The sequence below is a fragment of the Coenobita brevimanus genome, chromosome 56, assembly GCF_032717465.1.
Source record: "Coenobita brevimanus isolate Jiangsu-jjx chromosome 56, ASM3271746v2, whole genome shotgun sequence".
NCBI classification, from domain to species: Eukaryota; Metazoa; Arthropoda; class Malacostraca; order Decapoda; family Coenobitidae; genus Coenobita; species Coenobita brevimanus.
This window is the reverse complement of record NC_137009.1, coordinates 35,861,533-35,881,910: the sequence shown is the minus strand read 5'-3', so window position 1 is coordinate 35,881,910 and position 20,378 is coordinate 35,861,533.

The window sequence follows — 20,378 nt, the reverse complement described above, 5'->3', positions numbered from 1 at the left end:
GGTGAAGGTTTATATCCAAGGGATGGTTGGGGTTGATTGCTCACGTAATGCCACTCAGGGATGAGTGAGGCTGGTCACTCTCATCTTAAATGCCGGGACCAACTGCCTAGCCCCGGGCTCCTACGTTCCTCATGGGGCAACGTAGGATTGGATGATGGATGGATGGATGGATAACAATACTAATGACAATGATAATAACAGCAATAGTGATAGGGTCTCGAGGAAAACGGGCTAATTCCGATGTCTTTGTTTGCGTATTCTTGCTCCATCTGGGGACAGGGTGGCTCAGTGGTAGGGTGTTGGACTCAGGACCGGGGGGTTGTGAGTTCGAGCCACGCCCGGCAGATGCCATACCAGGAGGGGTAGCGCCCTCCTGTCACCTTGCAGGGCTGTAATTATGATCTAATAAGCTCTAGCTCGGGGGAACATTTCTCTCTCATTTTCCTGCTCCATCAAGATTATATTCATTTTAGGACTTATCGAACTCATTTGGTTTGAGATGCCCCATTGACTCCTCCAGGGCTAAGGTGTCTCCTACAGGTAAGAAAATAAGTAGATAAATAAACATGAAAATCGTTTGACCGCAGTAACAACAAACAATTATAGTGTCTTTGGAATGAAAGGGATAATATTCTGCTGACTGTTATTTATATCAGTCTGGTATCGACACGTTATGAAAAAATACTAAACGATAATTAACCTCTTTAGCCTGAGGTGGTCTTTTTATTAGATTATTGCTCCTGTGAGACCATTTGATTCACCCTGTGCAGGTGTTTCTTACTGGGGAGGACAATGAGCACTAGATTTATCGTTTCCAGCTCGAGAAGCTTCCCGAAAGTTTAAAAAATAATCGTCTAGAAATAACACAAACGACTATTAATTTCCCTGCATTCTCGTGAGGATAGGAAAGATTTTGAAACTATTTCCTTGGTGAGCTATTAAGGATATAAATACATAAACAGCTAACACATTTTCCTGTACTATAGTTGGCACAGGAGAGACTTTGTAACCTTTCTTCCTTAGCGAGTTATCATGTACTGCTCATTATGACAAAACCGTTTGATATAATACTCTGGAGTCTCCCTGGAATTGGAGAGACTTTGCAACCTCTTTTTCTTAACGAGTTTTATGTACTTTATAACAGAAGCGTTTGATATATTACGGCGTACTCTCGTCGGTAAAGGGAGGGTTTTGCAGCCTCTCTTCATCAGCGAGTTTTTGTGTACATTATACCTTAACTCCTCCACTGCTCTGACATCTTTGTTATTTAATTCTTGCTGCCCCCACACGATTTTAGTCAACTTAGGAAAGGCCTTTGATACTGCATGATACATATAATATTGCTGTACATTCTCACTGGCATAGAACTCATTGTGCATATTACTCTTTAATTTCTTCAATGTGATGGCGCTCTAACTTTCTTCATGTCTCCCTATTTTCCTCCGCATATGAAACATCTCGTCTACTGTCGATATCAAAAGTCCTGTTGCCTTCCCTGCTTATCTCTCCACGGAAATCAGTGTGGTGGATCAGCAGAAACGAACACTGGTGACTGTAATGCGGCCACAGATCAGTGCCATCAGTGTCCGGTGTTGTGGATGCACCAGACGGATTGTTCAACGTCCGTGGAGAAAAAATCATGAGAGGTGACAGGACTTTTGGCACCTCTTGTACAACTGGAGCTAATAAAGTCTACATTGCATCGTGTATTTCGTAGCCACAGAGGAGGCTTGCGTGTAGTTCTTCCTTTACAATATACTATGCATGTTACACCTTAACTCTTAGCAATGCGGGCACGTCTCAGTTCATTCAATCTTTCTGTCTCAAGATAGTGTTGCTTAGCGTAGGAAACTTTCTCGTACTGAAGGTGAAAAAAATTATTACCCCAATTTTTCAGTGGTATAGGTTTGTGTATAACTCCTCTTGCTTCTTCGCGGTATAATCAGTACAGCCATTTCAGTTTCAGTGTCATACGTCGTTTCTTTTAAGCCTGAGAAAGATCTGTTATAAAGAGGGAGTTAAGGAAGGCTGCATCGTGTTCTCTCCATCAAGCATGCCAGGAAATGCATGGAGAATTTGGGTATTATGCTGACTGATTGCTACCAGTTTTATTCAGCTTAGCTCTGAGTGTTAGAAGTAGTGGTGTTAGGCCTTCATTAACCTCTTGACTACTATGCTTCTCCACTGAAAACAAGGCATTCTCTTAGCAATAAAAACTACCTTTAAAAAGTTACTGCAGTCAATAACTTTTTTTTTCCATTTCTTTTTATTATAGTCTTTGTTTACAGGTAAGAAAATACTAGAGGATACTAATCTCCTCAGCCCGAAGATGTTTTAGTCTTGGTATTTTTAGACCAGTTTACTCAGCTAAATAAGGAATCATGTACTGGAGGAGTTAATGACCTATCTATCTATTGCCAGACGCCTCAATCCCGTTTGGGGTGGCCACAAACAAATCGCCTCCAAGTCGCCCTGTCCCCCGCCATTTCACTGCCCTGCTCCCAACTCACACCCCCCTCTCTCATGTACCTCTCCACCCCATCCCTCCATCTCATCCTCGGCCTCCCCCTCCCTCTTTCCCCCTCCACCTCACTCATATACACTCTCTTTGTCAGTCTTTCACCCTCCATCCTCTCCACATGGCCAAACCACCTCAGTGTATTCCTCATAACGCTTCCTATCACATCCACATCCACACCACAACGTTCCTTTATATCCTCATTCGTCAGCCTGTCTCTCCACGTGACTCCACAGGCTCCTCTTAAATAACTCATTTCCACTGCTCTCACTCTTGACTTGTGTCCTTCCAACAATGTCCAAGCTTCACTTCCGTACGTTAGAGTTGGTATCACAATACTGTCATGTAGTAACCTTTTCACTTCCATGCTCACTTTATTGTTTCTTATCACTGCTTTCAAGGAACCAGCAACCTTTCTTCCCTGCTATACCCTTTCAAGCACTTCACCCTCCAAACCTCCATCCTTACTCATCACACTACCCAAATACTTAAACGTACTCACATTTTCCAATTCCTCACCATCCAACCTCGCTGTACATTCACTGACTTCACCTCTCTCAAAGACCATCACTTTACTCTTCCCTACATTCACCTTTAGGTTCCGTTTCTTACACACTCTCTCAAACTCATCCACCAAGCCTTGCAGCTCCCCTTCGTCTTCACTCAACAACACAGTATCATCTGCAAACAACAGTACAGGGACTCCTCTCTCACCAGGGCCACTCCAACATCCACTACCCTACCTTGTACCTCTTTTATTACCCCATCCATGTACAGATTGAACAACCATGGAGACATGACACATCCCTGTTTCAAACCAACTTTCAAAGAGAAAAATTCACTTAGTTCACCATCCACACGCACTGCAGCCTTCGCACCATCGTACATACTCTTCACAGCATTCAGCAACTTCCCATCTACTCCATATATTCTTAACACTTTCCACAATCCTTGTCTATCCACCGTGTCATATGCGTTCTCCAAATCCATGAAAGCCGCATACAACTTCTTTCCCTTCTCTAGAAACTTTTCCACTAAAGATCTAAGAATGAATATCTGATCTACACAACCTCTTCCCTTCCTAAAGCCTCCCTGTTCTTCTCCAACTAATTTCTCTGTTCTTTCTCTAACTCTGTCTATAAGTATCCTACCATACACTTTTCCTATTATACTAAGAAGACAAATGCCCCTATGATTACCACACACTTCTTTTTCCCCTTTTCCTTTGTACAAGGGAATAATTATACCTGACTTCCAATCCTCCGGGACAACAGGTATTTCTTTAAGTTCAATAAAAAAAAAAAAAAAAAACTACCATTGTAAATTAGGCTGTCTGAAATTAGCAAGAGTAATATGAGACGTAAAAATTATTATCAACAATTATTATTATTATTATTATTATTATTATTATTATTATTACTACTACTACTACTACTACTACTATTCATCTTAAATGTCAGGACCACCTTGCCTAGCCCCGGGCTCCTACGCTCCTCATGGGGTAACAGGATTAGATGATGGATGGATGGATGATGATGATGATGATGATTATTGATTATTATTATTATTATTATTATTATTATTATTATAAATCACAACCATCATCATCTTCAGACGGTTTTCTTCAGCTTTACTATGGTCCTTACTAGTGAATGAGTTAATCAAGGCCACTATCTAACCTCCACTGTTGTTGGAAAAAAAATCCCTCCTGAGCAGAATAAATCGCGGGGAAGAAGCCAGGACTAATCTGATAGACGTCCAAAGGCTGAAAGTTTAATCTGCACAAATAATACACCGCAGATCAATATAAAAATAAATAAAAATAAAAGCTACATCGGAAAGACAAAGATGATAGAAGAATTTTATGCCAGTGACTATATTATTCAGCTCAGATTTTTTATTACCACGAAATAAGGGGTCGCTTACCTTTACCTGAGAGCAGTCTGTTCAGATGTCTCCTGGTGTTCCTAATTTACCCAGCTGTACCCGCCTGTTGTGAGAATTGCCAGTGAATGTAGTGACCTGTGGTGGTGTTGTGCTGGTGACCTGTGATAGTGTTGTGTGTTGTAGTGACCTGTGATAGTGTTGTGTGTCGTAGTAACCTGTGATAGTGTTGTGTGTTGTAGTGACCTGTGATAGTGTTGTGATAGTGTGTGTTGTAGTGACCTGTGATAGTGCTGTATTAGTGACCTGTGATAGTGTTGTGCTAGTGTGTTGTAGTGACCTGTGATAGCGTTGTGCTAGTGTGTTGTAGTGACCTGTGATAGTGTTGTGTGTTGTAGTGACCTGTGGTAGTGTTGTGCTAGTGTGTTGTGGTGACCTGTGATAGTGCTGTGTTAGTGTGTTGTGGTGACCTGTGGTAGTGTTGTGCTGATGCCTTATAGTATTTCTGTGCATGATGACTTCCTCTACTGAGAGTTGTGTCCCCACTCCAAGTTTTGAGAAGAATTGCCTTGAGTTAAAAGAAGAACTACTCAAATTAAACCGGGAGGTACAGGTTCTCAGGTAGGAGAAGTCATAAATGAGGGAATTGTTGGAGGAGAGAGAAAAAAGCTGAAGGTTGGGCACTTGTTCGCAAGGGTTCAACAAAGTTCACCATTAAGAAACAAGCGGAAATAAAGACCACAAATGCATTCGACACGTTATGTGACGAATGTGAAAGAGAGAAGGACAGTGAGCGTACTTCCTGATGGTATCCTGAGATCAAGAAAGGTAAGAAGAATGTTGTCATTGTTGGAGACTCCCATGTAAGATATCTAAATAGAGCATTGTAACTCCACTCACTTAACCTTGGGGGAGGTGGTGGATCGATCGGTAGAGAGGTGGTCTGCAGTACTACCGAACCCAGGTTCAAATCCTCGCTGAGGCAGGAAACAGTTTAAGGATTTGAATTTCATAAAAAAAGCAGACTTTGTCAATCTACCAGAAGACCAGCCGACATGTAAAAATACCCCCGCTAATACCAATACACCAGTCCTGAATGAGACAGCCCTAGTATGGATTCAGTATGGACGGTGGGTGTTAGCGCCGAAGTGGTGACCTGTGGAGGTGTGTGGTATGTGGAAGGACTGCTGGGCCTTGGGAGCAGGCTACGAAGCCTGTGCCCAGAGTCGGACACACACACACAAAAAAACTTGTGTATCTCTCGGGGGCCTGGGTGGGTAATGTGTGGAAAAATTTCAAATATTGTGAAGGATAGTGGAGATGAACCCACTGTCTGCCTCAGTGTAGGAGGCAACGATACTGGTAGGCACAGGAGTGAGGCAATGTTGTAGCGGTACAAGCATATGTTGGGGAAGGTTAGGGAGTACAAAGGAGTACAAAGGAAAGCAAACAGCAACTGACCTAATGGTCCTTTCAAGGCTGCTTGTCACAGGGAAGAGGGGAGGGACTCCTGTAGTACTCAGAGTTTTGCCTTGGAGGGGGGTTGGGGAGGAATGGATAAGAAGGGTGTTAGGTTTTAATTTGCCGCCTTGAAAGGTATTGCAAAGTTAATGCAATACCATTCATAGACAGCTGGGATTGGTTATATGGACGGAGTGTCATATATGGTTGGGATCTTAGTAGGCAGGGAGTTACTGTTTCAGCTAAAATGATAGATGGGTAGTTAGTTTTTTTTTTTTTTTTTTTTTTTTCCGAGGTTGAAAGTTACACGTAGGCTACAGGAAATTTTAACAACTCCACTCAGAAATCATCATCATCAGGTTTGGATAGATGCATCGAGACCTGCAAAAGTCAGAAAAACACTTTAACCATTTTTTGGGGATACATCCACTCAGGCACGTCAATATGTGCAGGCGATGATGGAGGACAGAACAAACGATGATAGAGATGCGATAATTGATAGTATAAAAAACTGTTATCTTTGTAAAGAGTTTCCCAGTTTTTAACGAAAACAAGTAAATCCCAAAGCAGAGGTATAACTACTTTTAATTATCTGAAAGTGTACGACACAAACAGAAAGAGTTGTGTAATAAAATAGCAGAACTGAGGCCTTTAATTTGACAAACAGAAAACAGACATTGCCATTGTTAGTGAAACTTAGATGACTACAGGCACCCTAGAATTTTTAGCACAGTGCCAGGTAAAAGGCTATAATATTTTTGTGTATAACCTGTGGGAAGAAAGGGGGTCAGGGTAGTTATTTAGGTAAAGGATTAATGAAACTGTTACAATTAGGTCGGCATTAAAGTTAACAGGGACATGGAAAGTGTCTGGGTTGAAATTAGTAAGAACAGGGGCAATTAGTCTTTGGAGCTACTGTATTTACAGATCTCCAGATTAAGTACAGCAGATAGTAAATACCTTTGGGAGGAAAATAGGAAAGTGTCACAGTCCATCTTGGCAATTTGTAGGGGATCTTAACCTGCCAGGGATAGATTGGCGAAATCAGACAGGGGATGCAGAGTTAAAGGAATTTCTAGAGGTAGTACAGGATAATTTCCTTTGTCAGTATATCAAGGAGCCCACCAGAGGTAATAATATACTAGATTTGGTTTTAGCTAATAAAGAAAATATCATTAGTGATATAGAGGTTGGTGGACGACTTGGTAATAGCGATCATGAAGAAATTAAGTTCAAATTTATTTTGGATGTCTCTTATACTGAAACCCCCTCCACAGTTCCTAATTTTCATCTAGAAGATTTTGATGGATTAAGAGCTTATTTTACAACCGATTCCATGGCGAGACTAGTTACTTTAGGGAGAGTCAGGTCAGTGGGGAACCCCAGGTCATAGGTGAGGGGCAGGAAATGGGTGGGAATGTGTGCCAGGTCACTGGGAAAGCTCAGGTCATATGTGAGGGACAGGATACAGGTGGGAGTGTAGTTCAGGTGACGGAGATTAGCTCAGGTCCGGTACCAAGCAGCCTTTCGGCCAGTGAGAAATATTATGAGTTAGTAAATATAATAAATGGAGGCCAAGAAAGACATATCCCTTCAAAACTGTTCAGAACAAAATAATTTAGAACCAAGATGGTTAAGCAACATCTTAAATCTCTCATGGGCCAATGGAAAAGAATATATAGAAAAGTAAAATGTGGACTGGAACACTTAGGTAGCCGGTACTCGATTTTGAATAGGGGTGTAAAGAAGGAAAGCAAAGCGACGCCAGTGAATTGAAAGAGAACCTCAAAGGTTTTTACCAAATGTACTGTATGAAAAATAAAGATAGTATAGGACCTCTCAGGACAGAATCAGGTCATAATACCAGTGAAGATAAGGAAATATCTATCTGTCTATTGCCGGACGCCTTAATCCCGTAAGGGGTGGACACAGACAAATCGCCTCCATGTTGTCCTGTCCCCCGGCCATTTCATTACCCTGCTCTCAGCTCAAACCCCCCTCTTTCATATATCTCTCCATTCCATCCCTCCATCTCATCCATGGCCTCTTCTTCCCCCTCCCTCTCCTCTACCTCACTAACATACACTCTCCTCGTCAGTCTCTCGCTCTCCATTCTCTCCATATGGCCAAACCACCTCAATGTGTTTCTCCTAACCCCTTCTATCATAGCCACATCCACACCACAACGCTCCTTCGCTTACTTATTTGTCTGTCTGTCTCTCCATGTGACTCCAAATGCTCAAATAACTCATTTCCACTGCTCTCACTCTTGGACCTCTGTCCCTCCAAAAAGGTCCAAGCTTCACTTCCATGCGTAAGAGTTGGTATCATACAGTAACTTTTTCACTTCCATGCTCACATCCCTGTTTCTTATCACTGCTTTCAAGGAACCAGTAACCTTTCTTCGTTGTTGTACCCTTTCAAGCACTTTACCCTCTAAACTTCAATCCTTACTCATCACACTACTCATGTACTTAAACGCATTCACATTTTCAATTTCCTCCTCATCCAACCTCACTGTACTTTCACTGACTTTATTTATCTCGAAGACCATAACTTTACTCTTCCCTACATTCACCTTTCGATTCCGTTTCTTACACACTCCCAAACTCATCTACCAAGCCTTGCAGCTCTCCTTCGTCTTCACTCAACAACACAGTATTATCTGCAAACAACAGTACAGGGAGTTTCCAAACACTGCTCTCTCTTCTTAGGACCGCTCCAACATCCACGGCCCTACCTTGTATCTCTTTTATAACCCCATCCATATACAGATTGAATAACCATGGAGACATGACACATCCCTGTATCAACCCAACCTTCAAATGGAAATATTCACTCAGTTCACTATCCACACGCACTGCAGCCTTAGTACCCTCATACATACTCTTCACGGCATTCAACAACTTCCTGTTTTCTCCATATATTATTAATACTTTCCACAATCCTTGTCTATCCACCCTGTCATATGCTTTCTCCAAATCCATTCAACTTCTTTCTCTTCTCTAGTAGCTTTTCCACTAAAGATCTAAGAATGAATATTTGATCTACACAACCTCTTCCCTTCCTAAAACCTCCCTGTTCTCCTCCAACTAATTCTGCAGTTATTTCCCTAATTCTGTCAATAAGTATCCTGCCATATACTTTTCTATTACACTAAGGATACAAATGCCCCTATGATTATCATACGCTTCTTTTTCCCCTTTTCCTTTGTACAAGGGAATAATTATACCAGACTTCCAATCCTCCGGGACTCTACCTTCCTCCCAGGCCAATCTGCACGTCTTCCACATCCATTCTACTATATCTCTCCCCCATACTTCAGCATTTCATCACATACTCCATCAGTTCCTAAGGCTTTCCCCATTTTAACTTTCTTCATTGCTTCCACAACTTCCATGATACTGATTTCTTCCTCTCTTCTCACATTCCTCCGTCTCCCAGCCATTCCCCAGCCACTTATACTAGCATTACTTTCATTCTCTGTTCAACAAATCCTTAAAGTGTTCTCTCCATCTGCTCACATTTTCTCCCTGCTCAACTAGTAAGTTACCATTTTTATATTTCACTCCCCGACTAACTTCTTTGACACCCTGTCTAACACTACCTCTTTCCAGAACATTTTCTTACATTCCCGCCACTTTTCACTCAAATTCCTTCGAAATTCCTCATTCACTTTCTTCTTACTCTTACTAATCTTTTCACCTCTCTCTTCCTCTCTACATATAACTCTTTTCTGTCTGTCAAGTACTTCCACGCCCCTATTTCTCATCCATTCATTGTATGCTTTCTTCTTTTGTGCCACAGCATGTCTCACCTCTTCATTCCACCATGCTGTTCCTTGCACCCCCTTTCGTCTTCTCTTCACCCCACACACCACCTCACATGCTGCACAGATTTCTTCTGTGAATATCTTGCACACACCTTCCATGTCCCCCATCTGCTCCAGTCTATATTTACCCAGTCACTCCTTCACTTCTTTCTTAACATTCTGTCTTTTTTGTATCCTCTTGTAACCTTTCCACCCTCCTTGTATGAACTACTTCCTCCTGTCCTTCCCTTCTTCTATTCCTCCATATCATTTGAACCTTGATTCTCACCACCACCAAGCGGTGGTCAGAAAGTCCACTTCTCCAACCTTTATATGCTCTCCCATCCATTACACACCTTCTCATCCTATCATCCACACACACACATATAATCAATCATTGCCTTCCGTTCATTCAGTTCGCCACCCTCCTTTCTCATCACTCACCATGTATACCTTTGGATCACTGTGTCTGTAGAGGGTATTGGCTATCACCAACCCCCTCCCAGCACAAATGTCAACAAGAGCACTGCCATTCTCTTCCACCTGTGCAAGCACACCCCACTCACCAACTACTCCATCCACATTCACATTCCCTCCTTTTCCATTCATATCTCCAATCAAAAACAGTCACTCATTCCTTTCAAACTTTTCCATGCATGCTTCCACATTTGTCCAGAACTATTCTTTCACTCTGCTTGGAGGATCTTACATTGGCACACACACACACACACACACACAGTTGCCCACATATGTAGTCCAACTTTCAATCTTACCCACACAATCTTTGAGCCAATTGATCCTGTTACATAGCCTATGATTTCATCATCCTTTGTGTAATTTTAACGCACAGTTGCTGCATGTTTGATCACGAGCGTGTTCTGCCTCAGTCCCCCCCTTCTACCGTTATAGTAGAGTAAGTCGTTCTCTCTGTTATACTTTGCGGGATTTTCAGCTCTTTGTCCCCATGGCTTCATTTGCGCGTCCTTCTTACAAGTTGTATCAGGCTCTGCTGGCCCCTATATAATGAGCTCAATCTCTGCATCATTGCCACTTAGATCTGCTCCTCATTTTGTTCACATCTCTGTCCTCCCCTGTACAGATATTATTATTGTGAGTGCTCAAGAAATCTCCAAACATCTAGCAGCTGTGTGTAATTTGAGTATAACTGTTGTATTTTTTCTTGTGCTGTGTAGCATAGGGTTAGTTCTTAGGCCTGGTGAGGTCTTTGTGATTAATGTTGGGTTTTATGTCAGTCATTTTTGATAATAGTTTGTATCTGTAATAATTTATCTTGCATTCACTGAGTATTATCTGGTATCTCAATTTTATCAGGGCTGACTTAGATAAATTTACTCTTGCTAATTTCGTGTTAATAGAGGCTATTGCAGTTAACCATATATTTAACCTGTTTATTTGCCATTACATTATCCTTATGAGTCCTGAATGTTTTGTTGTTAGTTTAAGCATTAAACTTTAACTTGTAATTTTACCTAACTCTTTTGTTTTGAACCTGGAACTTTACGGGACAGTAGTGACTCTTCGTATTCTCACTTAAAGTGTACATTATCTTTCTCTGTTCCGTAACATAAATTTGGCGACCTCATATCAGGATATTCAGGATATTATCATAAGGATATTGCTTGATATTTTGTGACTGTTACTTATTCATTATGTCTACTATTACTACACTTGATGAAGCCAAAGATATTTTGTCAAATGTGCAAACAGTGTGTGATATAGAAAACAGAACAAAGAATGAACTTAAGCTTGTTGCTCAACAATTGGGAATTGTTGTTCGCTCTCATCATTCTAAAGATCAGATTGTTGACATGATTAATGAAAGCTTGTTTAATGTAACTCCTCCAAATGAGCAAACGCAGATTGAATTAGCTAAGTTACAGCTAGCCCTGCAGGAGGCTCGTGTTATTGAGGCAAATGCTCGTATTCAAGAGGCAGAGGTACAGGCTCAGGCACAAATTGAACTTGCCAGGATTCAGGCAGACCATGAGTATCGCATGAAACAAGGTGGAACTGGATCGTCTTGCTCTGATGATTTTGATGTGGCTAAAAATGTTAAACTTGTCCCTCCTTTTAATGAATCTGATTTAACAAAGTATTTTCAGTTGTTTGAGAGGGTAGCTACAGGTTTTAATTGGCCTAAGGAGTATTGGCCAGTACTCCTTCAAACTGTTCTCACCAGTAAAGCTCAAGTAACTTACGCATCTTTGCCTCAGGATCAATCTGATAATTATGATGTAGTTAAGAGCTTGATTCTTAAGGCCTATGAGCTTGTTCCTGAAGCTTATAGAGTAAAATTTAGGACAACTTACAAGCAAGATAAGCAATCCCATGTTGAGTATGCAAAAATCAAAGAAGATCTGTTAGAGCAGTGGTTAAATTCTAAGAATGTGGATTCTGATTTTGATAAATTTAAGCAGATGATTTTGCTGGAGGACTTCAAAAGGTGTATTTATAAAGATGTAAGCCTATATCTTGATGAGAAAAGAATAGATAATTTGTCTGATGCTGCAGTTTTAGCTGATGAGTATGTTCTCACTCACAAGAGATATTCTAGAGAAAAAGGGAAAGCTGAGAGTAAGTACGTTGCCTCTACTCAGAGTACAGGTAACAGGAAAGAGAATAAAGATGATGTTTCTCAGGAAGTAAATACCAGCTTCACCTCTAGATTTCAGAAAAGTAAATGTACTTATTGTAGTAAGCTTGGTCATACTACGGAGAGATGTTTCAGGAGACAGCATGATGTGAACAAAAAGGAGTCTTTAAATATTCAGTCAATTGGTCTAGTGTCCACTCTTGAGAGTTCCCAGAATTCTTTAACTGAGTTAACTGAACCTGCTTTGAGGGGTAACTTAAATTCTCATGATGGCGCTCCTCTTTTGAGCAGTAACGTGGGTGACACTCTCAAGAGTTCATGTGCTAATTTCCTGTCTGATGGTTTTGTCAGTCCTCTGGACAGTAATGACAGGAAATCAGTTCAAATATATCGTGATACAGGTGCTTGCCAATCCCTTATGCTGACCAGTGTTCTAGGCTCTAATGTTAATTCCTCTGATGAAACTGTAATCTTACAAGGTGTAGGGAATAATTACTTCTCTGTCCCTCTGTGCAGAGTGAATTTAGAGTCTGGTTTTGTTAATGGTTCCGTTATGGTCGGGTTGGTTGAGACACTCCCAATGTCAGGTGTAACTTTCTTACTTGGAAATGATATTGGTGGAAGTCAAGTGTGTCCAGCTCCTCAGTTGTCTAGTGAGCCAGTGGCTGCGCCCAAGGATTGTGATGTCCCTGATGCGTTCCCTGCATGTGCTGTCACTAGGGCTAAGTCTAAAGTTACTGGTGATTTAGAGGATAATGATGATGATGATGTTATCCTAGCTGACACTTTTCTTGCTAATTTGGACCACTCACCAGATGAGGCAGTACCCCGTAGTGTTGATAATTTGTCTCGTCAAGAGTTGGTTGAGTTGCAGGTTGCTGACCCTGAGTTGAAAGGTCTAGCTAACTCTGCTTACAGTGAAGAAGAGTCAGCCGGTGCTTCTACTTGTTATTATGTAAAGTCAGGAGTACTTATGAGGAAGTGGAGACCCCCAGCAGCATCAGCCGACTGTGAATGGGAGGTTGTACATCAAGTTGTCATCCCTCGTGTTTGTAGGCAGGATATCATTAGAGTGGCTCATGATTCCAATTTGGCAGGACACCTTGGAGTGAGGAAGACTGTGGCACGCATTTTGAAACACTTCTACTGGCCAGGTATCTTCAGGGATGTTTCCTGGTATTGTAAGTCTTGTCACACCTGTCAAGTTGTGGGGAAGTGTAATCAGACCGAAAAGGTTGCACCTCTAGTTCCCATTCCTCCTTTTGAGGCGCCTTTCACCCGTGTGTTGGTGGATATTGTGGGCCCTCTTCCTAATACTTCTTCAGGATTTTCTTATGTGTTGACCATGATTGATATGGCTACTCGTTATCCTGAAGCCATTCCACTTAGAAACATCTCAGCAAAGAACGTGGTTAAGGAAATGCTAGGATTCTTCACAAAGTTTGGTCTGCCCAAGGAGGTACAGTCAGACCGGGGAAGTAATTTCATGTCAAACGTTTTCAAGCAGTCTCTGAAAGAGTTGGGCATCACCCAGATCACGTCTTCAGCTTACCATCCCCAGACCCAAGGAGCGTTGGAGAGATATCATCAAACACTCAAATCGATGCTCAAGAAATACTGTTTGGAACATCAGAAAGACTGGGATAAAGGTCTTCCATTTGTTGTATTTGCCGCAAGAGAATCTCCAAATGAAACACTGGGCTTCTCACCTTTTGAACTACTGTTTGGCCATGAAGTAAGAGGACCCCTTAAGCTACTCAAGGAATGCTGGCTGTCGGAGGAAGATGACGTCAACCTGCTGGAGTATGTGATGAAGTTCAAAGAACGGCTGTCCACTGCTTTACAGCTGGCGAGAGAGAATTTAGGAGCTGCTCAGGAGAAGATGAAGACTTGGTATGATAAGAAGTCCAGGTTACGCCACTTTCAGCCAGGAGATCAGGTTTTGATTCTGCTACCAGTTCAAGGGCAACCTCTTCAAGCCAAGTTTAGTGGCCTTATTTCGTGGAGAAGAAACTCAGTGATGTCAACTATGTCATCGCCACACCAGATCGTGGAGAGAGCGAGCAACTATGTCGCATCAACATGCTAAAGTTATATCACAGGCGGGACGAAAATAATCCAGTCTGCACTGTAGCTGTTCCACCCGAGTCTGCAAGTGAAGTTCTCCCATGCAGCATGAGCCTGAGTGATAGTTTGGGGAAGAATCCTGATATCATGAATGATCTCCAGACTAAGCTTTCTCATCTACCACCCAAGGAAAGGCAGGAGTTTTCGGCATTACTGCAGGAGTACCCGCAAGTGTTCCGTGCTACTCCAGGAAGAACCACTGTGTTGATGCATGATGTCGATGTTGGAGACGCAAAGCCAATTAAACTGCCTCCTTACCGTGTGAACCCAGTGAAAGTTCCTCTCATCCAGAAGGAGCTTGGCTACCTGTTGGACCACAAGATGATTGAGCCCTGTCAGAGCGAGTGGAGTTCTCCTGTCACTCTAGTCCCTAAGCCAGGTGGGTCACAGAGGCTTTGCATTGACTACAGACGTGTTAATCAGATAACCAAAACAGACACTTACCCTCTCCCTCGCGTGGAAGATTGCATAGACAAGATCGGAAAGGCTAGATACATAAGTAAGTTTGATTTGTTAAAGGGATACTGGCAAGTACCTATGACTGAACGTGCTAGGGAGATCTCATGTTTTGTAACACTAGGAAAGGCTTTTGCATGTTCGGTAATGCCATATGGTATGAAAAATGCACCAGCCACATTTCAGAAGCTCACGAATGTTGTAACAGAGGGTTTGGCAGGGTGTGTTGTTTATATTGATGATGTATTAATCTTCAGTGACAACTGGAAAGATCACCTATGCCATGTCAGTAAATTTCTTGACCGTTTAGTTCAGGCTAATCTTGTAGCTAATTTATCAAAGTGTGAGTTTGGTCAAGCTAAAGTTCAGTACCTTGGGTATGTAATTGGTGATGGACATGTTGCACCACCAGGAGCTAAGGTTCAGATTATAAGTGATCTTCCCAGACCTAAAAGTAGGAAAGAGCTACAAAGATTTTTGGGAATGGTAGGTTATTACAGGAGATTTGTTCTTAACTTTTCTATTCTTGTATCACCACTTACAGACCTACTGAAAAAGGGAGTTAAATTTGTCTGGACCGATAACTGTGAATCCTCTTTCAACAAACTTAAAGCTATCCTATTAAGTCAGCCAGTGCTTGCTACTCCAAATTTTGCTAAGCCTTTTAAGATGGCTGTTGATGCAAGTGATACAGGAGCTGGGGCTGTTTTGCTGCAAGAGGATGATCAGGGTATTGAACATCCTGTATCTTATTACAGTAAGAAGTTCACTCCACCTCAAAAGAACTACTCAACTATTGAGAAAGAGCTTTTGGCCTTGATTTTGGGTTTACAGCATTTTTCATTTTATTTGTGTTCTGGTTTTGACCCCATAGTCATTTATACCGATCATAACCCACTGAAATTCCTTAGTAAGTTTAAAGATAAAAATCAGAGATTGACAAGATGGAGTCTACTTCTTCAGGAGTATTCATTAGACATACAACATGTCAAGGGGAAAGAAAATGTTATTGCAGATTGCTTATCTAGACTTTAGACAGATTGTTTTAGAGTAATAAGAAATTTCCTTTGTAAATTTCTTTTTCTTTGTGGGGAGGTGTTACATAGCCTATGATTTCATCATCCTTTGTGTAATTTTAACGCACAGTTGCTGCATGTTTGATCACGAGCGTGTTCTGCCTCAGTCCCCCCCTTCTACCGTTATAGTAGAGTAAGTCGTTCTCTCTGTTATACTTTGCGGGATTTTCAGCTCTTTGTCCCCATGGCTTCATTTGCGCGTCCTTCTTACAAGTTGTATCAGGCTCTGCTGGCCCCTATATAATGAGCTCAATCTCTGCATCATTGCCACTTAGATCTGCTCCTCATTTTGTTCACATCTCTGTCCTCCCCTGTACAGATATTATTATTGTGAGTGCTCAAGAAATCTCCAAACATCTAGCAGCTGTGTGTAATTTGAGTATAACTGTTGTATTTTTTCTTGTGCTGTGTAGCATAGGGTTAGTTCTTAGGCCTGGTGAGGTCTTTGTGATTAATGTTGGGTTTTATGTCAGTCATTTTTGATAATAGTTTGTATCTGTAATAATTTATCTTGCATTCACTGAGTATTATCTGGTATCTCAATTTTATCAGGGCTGACTTAGATAAATTTACTCTTGCTAATTTCGTGTTAATAGAGGCTATTGCAGTTAACCATATATTTAACCTGTTTATTTGCCATTACATTATCCTTATGAGTCCTGAATGTTTTGTTGTTAGTTTAAGCATTAAACTTTAACTTGTAATTTTACCTAACTCTTTTGTTTTGAACCTGGAACTTTACGGGACAGTAGTGACTCTTCGTATTCTCACTTAAAGTGTACATTATCTTTCTCTGTTCCGTAACATAAATTTGGCGACCTCATATCAGGATATTCAGGATATTATCATAAGGATATTGCTTGATATTTTGTGACTGTTACTTATTCATTATGTCTACTATTACTACACTTGATGAAGCCAAAGATTTTTTGTCAAATGTGCAAACAGTGTGTGATATAGAAAACAGAACAAAGAATGAACTTAAGCTTGTTGCTCAACAATTGGGAATTGTTGTTCGCTCTCATCATTCTAAAGATCAGATTGTTGACATGATTAATGAAAGCTTGTTTAATGTAACTCCTCCAAATGAGCAAACGCAGATTGAATGAGCTAAGTTACAGCTAGCCCTGCAGGAGGCTCGTGTTATTGAGGCAAATGCTCGTATTCAAGAGGCAGAGGTACAGGCTCAGGCACAAATTGAACTTGCCAGGATTCAGGCAGACCATGAGTATCGCATGAAACAAGGTGGAACTGGATCGTCTTGCTCTGATGATTTTGATGTGGCTAAAAATGTTAAACTTGTCCCTCCTTTTAATGAATCTGATTTAACAAAGTATTTTCAGTTGTTTGAGAGGGTAGCTACAGGTTTTAATTGGCCTAAGGAGTATTGGCCAGTACTCCTTCAAACTGTTCTCACCAGTAAAGCTCAAGTAACTTACGCATCTTTGCCTCAGGATCAATCTGATAATTATGATGTAGTTAAGAGCTTGATTCTTAAGGCCTATGAGCTTGTTCCTGAAGCTTATAGAGTAAAATTTAGGACAACTTACAAGCAAGATAAGCAATCCCATGTTGAGTATGCAAAAATCAAAGAAGATCTGTTAGAGCAGTGGTTAAATTCTAAGAATGTGGATTCTGATTTTGATAAATTTAAGCAGATGATTTTGCTGGAGGACTTCAAAAGGTGTATTTATAAAGATGTAAGCCTATATCTTGATGAGAAAAGAATAGATAATTTGTCTGATGCTGCAGTTTTAGCTGATGAGTATGTTCTCACTCACAAGAGATATTCTAGAGAAAAAGGGAAAGCTGAGAGTAAGTACGTTGCCTCTACTCAGAGTACAGGTAACAGGAAAGAGAATAAAGATGATGTTTCTCAGGAAGTAAATACCAGCTTCACTTCTAGATTTCAGAAAAGTAAATGTACTTATTGTAGTAAGCTTGGTCATACTACGGAGAGATGTTTCAGGAGACAGCATGATGTGAACAAAAAGGAGTCTTTAAATATTCAGTCAATTGGTCTAGTGTCCACTCTTGAGAGTTCCCAGAATTCTTTAACTGAGTTAACTGAACCTGCTTTGAGGGGTAACTTAAATTCTCATGATGGCGCTCCTCTTTTGAGCAGTAACGTGGGTGACACTCTCAAGAGTTCATGTGCTAATTTCCTGTCTGATGGTTTTGTCAGTCCTCTGGACAGTAATGACAGGAAATCAGTTCAAATATATCGTGATACAGGTGCTTGCCAATCCCTTATGCTGACCAGTGTTCTAGGCTCTAATGTTAATTCCTCTGATGAAACTGTAATCTTACAAGGTGTAGGGAATAATTACTTCTCTGTCCCTCTGTGCAGAGTGAATTTAGAGTCTGGTTTTGTTAATGGTTCCGTTATGGTCGGGTTGGTTGAGACACTCCCAATGTCAGGTGTAACTTTCTTACTTGGAAATGATATTGGTGGAAGTCAAGTGTGTCCAGCTCCTCAGTTGTCTAGTGAGCCAGTGGCTGCGCCCAAGGATTGTGATGTCCCTGATGCGTTCCCTGCATGTGCTGTCACTAGGGCTAAGTCTAAAGTTACTGGTGATTTAGAGGATAATGATGATGATGATGTTATCCTAGCTGACACTTTTCTTGCTAATTTGGACCACTCACCAGATGAGGCAGTACCCCGTAGTGTTGATAATTTGTCTCGTCAAGAGTTGGTTGAGTTGCAGGTTGCTGACCCTGAGTTGAAAGGTCTAGCTAACTCTGCTTACAGTGAAGAAGAGTCAGCCGGTGCTTCTACTTGTTATTATGTAAAGTCAGGAGTACTTATGAGGAAGTGGAGACCCCCAGCAGCATCAGCCGACTGTGAATGGGAGGTTGTACATCAAGTTGTCATCCCTCGTGTTTGTAGGCAGGATATCATTAGAGTGGCTCATGATTCCAATTTGGCAGGACACCTTGGAGTGAGGAAGACTGTGGCACGCATTTTGAAACACTTCTACTGGCCAGGTATCTTCAGGGATGTTTCCTGGTATTGTAAGTCTTGTCACACCTGTCAAGTTGTGGGGAAGTGTAATCAGACCGAAAAGGTTGCACCTCTAGTTCCCATTCCTCCTTTTGAGGCGCCTTTCACCCGTGTGTTGGTGGATATTGTGGGCCCTCTTCCTAATACTTCTTCAGGATTTTCTTATGTGTTGACCATGATTGATATGGCTACTCGTTATCCTGAAGCCATTCCACTTAGAAACATCTCAGCAAAGAACGTGGTTAAGGAAATGCTAGGATTCTTCACAAAGTTTGGTCTGCCCAAGGAGGTACAGTCAGACCGGGGAAGTAATTTCATGTCAAACGTTTTCAAGCAGTCTCTGAAAGAGTTGGGCATCACCCAGATCACGTCTTCAGCTTACCATCCCCAGACCCAAGGAGCGTTGGAGAGATATCATCAAACACTCAAATCGATGCTCAAGAAATACTGTTTGGAACATCAGAAAGACTGGGATAAAGGTCTTCCATTTGTTGTATTTGCCGCAAGAGAATCTCCAAATGAAACACTGGGCTTCTCACCTTTTGAACTACTGTTTGGCCATGAAGTAAGAGGACCCCTTAAGCTACTCAAGGAATGCTGGCTGTCGGAGGAAGATGACGTCAACCTGCTGGAGTATGTGATGAAGTTCAAAGAACGGCTGTCCACTGCTTTACAGCTGGCGAGAGAGAATTTAGGAGCTGCTCAGGAGAAGATGAAGACTTGGTATGATAAGAAGTCCAGGTTACGCCACTTTCAGCCAGGAGATCAGGTTTTGATTCTGCTACCAGTTCAAGGGCAACCTCTTCAAGCCAAGTTTAGTGGCCTTATTTCGTGGAGAAGAAACTCAGTGATGTCAACTATGTCATCGCCACACCAGATCGTGGAGAGAGCGAGCAACTATGTCGCATCAACATGCTAAAGTTATATCACAGGCGGGACGAAAATAATCCAGTCTGCACTGTAGCTGTTCCACCCGAGTCTGCAAGTGAAGTTCTCCCATGCAGCATGAGCCTGAGTGATAGTTTGGGGAAGAATCCTGATATCATGAATGATCTCCAGACTAAGCTTTCTCATCTACCACCCAAGGAAAGGCAGGAGTTTTCGGCATTACTGCAGGAGTACCCGCAAGTGTTCCGTGCTACTCCAGGAAGAACCACTGTGTTGATGCATGATGTCGATGTTGGAGACGCAAAGCCAATTAAACTGCCTCCTTACCGTGTGAACCCAGTGAAAGTTCCTCTCATCCAGAAGGAGCTTGGCTACCTGTTGGACCACAAGATGATTGAGCCCTGTCAGAGCGAGTGGAGTTCTCCTGTCACTCTAGTCCCTAAGCCAGGTGGGTCACAGAGGCTTTGCATTGACTACAGACGTGTTAATCAGATAACCAAAACAGACACTTACCCTCTCCCTCGCGTGGAAGATTGCAT